The following is a 5634-nucleotide window of genomic DNA, read 5'->3' as shown; positions in this document are numbered from 1 at the left end:
GCACGATACTGGATGCTTGGGGCTGGTGCACTGGGATGACCCAGAGGGATGGTATGGGGAGGGAGGAGGGAGGAGGGTTCAGGATGGGGAACACATGTATACCTGTGGTGGATTCATTTTGATATTTGGCAAAACTAATACAATTATGTAAAGTTTAAAAATAAAATAAAATTAATTAAAAAAAAAAAAGAAACTGAGATGAAAAGTCGCCAAGGTATGATAAGGACTCATCTAAAGTGATATAACTTAAGAAATTTAAGTTCCCTTGAGAAAGAGACCAAAATAACCACACACACACAAAAAAACCTCTTTTCATAGTGTTACTGCACTCATTCTCTCTGTTGTGATAACCTTGCTTTTTTATTTATGATATTATTGATTTTCATTCTTTTCTTTTACTGTTTAGTCGGTCAAGTTATTTTAAGGATGTGTAAACGTTGTTGATCTTTTCAAAGAATTAGCTCTTGTCTTTTAAACTTTTCTATCATGTATCTGCTTTTCTGTTTCATTGATTTCTGCTCTCTATTATTTACTTCCTTCCAGTTACTTGGTTTCACTTACTTTTCTTTCCCAGGCTTGGAAATGTAGATCCTTAGTCCTTGAATTTAGAAGCACTAAAGATAGAAGATAGTCTTCCCCTCTATGAATTGCTTTGCCTATATCCCATGAGCATTGGTATTAGCTGATGTCTGTACATTCCCTTCAAAACACTTCCTATTACCACTTTTCATTTCATCTTTGGCTCATGAATTGTTTAAAAACATGCTGTCTACTTTCCAGATATTAGGATGTTTCTAGATATCTTATTGTTGATTTCTAATTCAATTTTGTTATGATGAGAAGGCATTGTATATTTTCAGTTCTTTTAAGTTTACGGAGACCTATTTTATGGCAAAGCTTGTGGTCTACATTGGTGAATACACAATGGGAATGCCAAAAAAATGAGTATTCTCCAGTTAGTGAATATATTGTTCTAAAAAGGTCAGCTAGATCAAGGATTTGCCAATCTTGTTCAAATCTTTCAGACTTATTTTTCTGCAATTTTTATTAATCAGGTGCCAAAAATTTAATTCTGTGTTTTGAGACTTGTAGACATGTGCCTTGTGTATAAGCTCCTTTTTTGATTATGTAATACTGATTTTATCATTATTTTGATGTTTTATGTTATTAAAAGAGGTTTTCTTTACTTTGGTAGGCAAAGTAGTGATGTCGTGCTCTCTTACCCTCTTTGAGGAACTGTGCTTATTAGATGGAATATTTAGAATAATAAAATATGAGTAACTGTTGATAAACTTAAAAAAAAAAAAAAAAGAGTATGAAGAGTATGGCACCAACTGGTTAGCCACCTACTCTTCTACATTTCCAGGAAAAGGATTCAAAGAATTAAACCTTTTTTTTTTTTAATTTCCAGATGTTCAACTCTATTGAAACTGCTCAGAAAATGCATCAGATAAAGTCTCTTCTGTTCTCACAATGACCAGGGCCAGTCTGTTAGCAATTTGGGAATGTATTTCTGAAAAGAGGAATCTCTTCAGTAACTGAAAATGCAAATATACCATCACAAGTGTATTTGTGAAATGTGAGCAAAGTTCTCCATTTATCGGGCAACAAGATTCTTTATCATGCCAACACAAGGTGAGAAAACAAGTCCTGGGATAACTTATTTTTCCTAGGATAAAGAAAGAAATTTGCAGAATTCTTTCTCCTTTGAAATAATAAATTCTTTATTTAAACTAAAACTTGAAAGTAATATCCATTTCTCTGATATGTTGAAAGTAGTCTCTTGGAGCCTGTAGTGTAATCTTAAACCATTCATCCTCAATCATGGGAAAAAGAAGTTGCCAGAAGCAGCTGAGTGCTCCATTGAGCACAGATGAGCTGACCATCTGCCAGGCCCCAGAGAGGACAGGCCCTGACTATTCCCATGTCCTCGCTAGATCCACCTGCTCCCATCTTTAGTCCAGGAGGCAGTCATTGCTTCTGCCCTGAGGATGAAAGTAAGAAGAGGACACGGTGGGCAACTGCTCATTCACAGCAGCCCACATCGCTCAACGTCATAGAAGAGGAAGAGAGACCTGGGTGGATATTTTGCTGAAAACATTTTTTTGGTAATTAAAAATTAAGTTATTAGTGCTTTCAGTTGTCAAATACTCTTTGCACCTATGTAGTTTTTTTTTAATTTAAATTTATTTATTTTAATTGGAGGCTAATTACTTTACAATATTGTATTGGTTTTGCCATACATCAACATGAATCCTCCACGGGTGTACACGTGTTCCCCATCCTGAACCCCGCCCCCATCTAGATTTGAATGATACCTACTCGGTACCTCTCTGATACCTTGTGATCTGTTTTTTTCTTATTCTAAGCCCATGAATTGAATTGTCAGGAGCTTTAGGAGTTGTATATATTTCAAAATTTACAAAAGTTTTGAATAATAAAATGCAAAATATAAGTATGGGGTTATAAAATCGTTTATTTAATCATTTATTAACTTTTAAGGAAATATAAGAACTATAAGAAGAAGAGTATTAGATTTTAGTAAAGGGCATTAAAATTAAACCTGAATAAATGAAGACATATCATAGTTGTAAAAGAAAAACTGAAAATCATAAAGATGTTAATCTTTCCTAAATTCATGTATATGCTTATAATTCCAATCAGAATTAAGAAAATATTTTGGTTTTGTTCTATGTTACAAGCGTTGGGGAGTAAGCTAGTTAAGTTATATAAATACGAAATAATTAAAAAATTATTTTTTAAGAATAATAATGAATAGACATTTGGCATCGCAGAACTCATCTGCTATTGCAAATAATATGATAATGGTATAGGAATATTGAGACATAAATGAAACAGAAATCTTCTAGCCAATACTCCAAGTATATACTGAAATAAAACTATAAAAGCATCTTTAAATGTTGGAGAAATGATAGATTATTTTAAAACTAGATTTGAACCATCGGTTATTTGTTGCAAAAACAAAAATAGCTTTCTATCAAACACCATAAGTTAGATTTATATTTTAAAACATCTAGAGGTGTGAGCTAGAAAGAACAAGTGGAAACTAATTGGGTCCTTGGATAGAGAAACTTGGAATAGAAAGATGACAAGAGAACAGGAGACGTACTTAATTTTTAAGAAAGAAGAATGTAGACAATCTTTCCTTTCTACAGCATTTCCAAATCAGTATTTTTTTTTTAAAGAATTCATTACAAGAAGATACTGAAGATTGTAGAGAGGAGAGTGACATGAGCAGCTCTGAGCTTTAGGAAGATAAAGTGCAGGATGGTGAGTTGGTCAAGGGCGCAATCCCAGGAAAGCGGACATGTTTCAGAGATGGTCGTCGTAAGCCACTGAGAGGTGTCTGAGGACCCAGGTTACCGCAGTGACAGTGAGGATGGACAGAAGGGCTGGTACAATAAATATTAACATGTTTGTCAGAATTTCTAAGGTATTCACATGAAAAATTCAAATTATTAACAATGCTGAAAGTAAAGAAAAAGATGTTTTAATATCCCAATACACACTCTGTGCGGTGGAGCTTCATGGTCAAGGTTGTAGGGAGCCATCCTATCCAAGTCCTTCAGGAAGATTTCAATCACTTCACAGCAAACCAGGGTAAAGAGGGAGCTGGGTGCAAATATTCTATTTTTTTTCTGTGCCAAGGAGATACAGGAAGTTTGAAACATTGGGATGTTCTTCTCCAAAGACCTATTCTTTCAGTATAGAAAACGATTCAGAAGCTGTTATACTGATCCCTCTTACTGGTTCAACCATGCCAAGTGTGACAAAAGTAGACCCTCTCATTTTCTTATTTAGTGAAGTAAAAGTTGCTCAGTTCTGTCTGACCTTTTGTGACCCCCATGGACTGCAGTCCATGGGATTCTCCAGGCCAGAATACTGGAGTGGGTAGCCTTTCCCTTCTTTGGGGGATCTTCCCAACTCAGGGATTTAACCCAAGTCTCCCACATTGCAGGCAGATTCTTTACCAGCTGATCTACCAGGGAAGCCCTTTCTTATTCAGCTACATATTAATTTAAATCGTCTAGCTCCACTAAGACTTCTGCACCTCCTTGGTGCTCAGCCCTTGCTGAATGCTTTTGGCAGCAGAGAGGAAGCAGAGAGTAATGGGCCTATCTCAGCCAAGGCTGTGGTTTTGTCTTTCAACCATCTGGGCTCCAAGTGGCTCCTGGGAGGAAAGCTCATTGTGGAGGACTCTCGTCTGTCTCACTAATACCCTGTTTACTCAGGGCTGAGGCCACAGATAACATTGACAAGCACTAATGGTTATTAGTGTGTGACAGGCACAGGTCTAAGTTCTCTATATGTATTGACCCAATAAATCTTCCAGCAATCCTACAACATGAGAACACTCATTACATCCTTTCAATTAATGGAGAGACTGAAGTTGAGAACATTGAACAAGGTTGCTATATGTCTTGTGTGGGTACCTACACATATTATAAAAAAAAGGGTGTCATAGGTGGAAAGGGACATGCTCCAACACAATTTTTGAACTGCACACAGTAAGTCAATTAGCACTCTGTACAGCTGCTTCCGAAAATCCCTGATTCACTTTTGAATTTTTTCAATGTGGTGGCCACCTCCTCCATGAACTTGTCCTCTCCCAGCTCAGGCACAGTGACCTCTTAGTCACACCATACACCCTAGTGCTCAGGTTATTATCACATTTCTGAGCAGCTCTCAGGCTGTTACCAGTGAGGTCAGGAGTGTGTCCAAAAGAATTTCAGTGAAGAATTCCAGTAAAGAAAGTGGTCAAACGAACCTATCAATTCAGTGCCCATGACTGAGCTGGAAGTCCTCTGCTCTCTTTTCCTGCCACCTATGGAGAATATTTCTGTCCTTCCCAGCAGGGTGAAATGGAGCGGTGCAGTACCAAACATGATAATCAAGGGGCATGTCTTTGTGTTCCATCCTGATACTTTTCTTTGGCTCGATAGAGTTGTTATGCCTATTTTTTCTCATAAAAAATTCTTAGAACTCAGATGTCAGGAAAAATTTATTATATAAAATATTCTCTGCAGAGAGTTCTCTACATTACCCCATACCCAAAATTTGAATTCAAAGCAGATCAAAGAAATAAATGTGCAGAACAGAACCTAAACAACATTGGAAAAATATAAATGACATTAAGTTTATGCTTCAGGCTTTCTGAAGTTGCAAAATAGTTAAAATACATGGTCCCTGGCCCAGAGAAGCAAGTTCAAATTGGTTCCTTTACTATCCAATCCCTTCTTCTTTGTAGTCACAGAAGTGAGAAGGGCCTGAAACCTTGACTTGTGGTTGTGGGATTCTCATGGAGAAGTGTGGTGACCAGGGAGAGCAGCAGCATCCAAGGTGCAACAGAACAGGGGGGATTTGGGGTTGGGGATAAGCCCACGAGCAATAGTCTAGAATGCTTTCCTGTGTCAGGCTGGGAATCAGCCCATTTCAGAGGGAGACATGTCACTTTATCTGTTACTGCTAGCACAGCAGTTCTTATAAATCAACTTGAATAAGAATCAGCTATGGAGCTTAAGAATCCACCTGCAATGCAGGAGACCTGGGTTGGATCCCTGGGTTGAGAAGATCCCCTGGAGAAGGGAAAGGCTACCCACTCCAGTATTCTGG

General features: G+C 37.4%; 1 pseudogene across 1 annotated transcript in view; it reads right to left on the bottom strand.

Moving 5' to 3' along the window:
- The window catches only part of LOC104980432, a 25890-nt pseudogene that overhangs the window by 18150 nt on the left and 2106 nt on the right, over positions 1–5634 (bottom strand). The window lies entirely within an intron of this gene.

The sequence above is a fragment of the Bison bison genome, unplaced genomic scaffold (assembly GCF_000754665.1).
Source record: "Bison bison bison isolate TAMUID 2011002044 unplaced genomic scaffold, Bison_UMD1.0 scf7180017864499, whole genome shotgun sequence".
Taxonomy (NCBI): Eukaryota; Metazoa; Chordata; class Mammalia; order Artiodactyla; family Bovidae; genus Bison; species Bison bison.
Note: the sequence above shows the minus strand (reverse complement) of the source record. Positions and strands in the feature narration are given on the sequence as shown.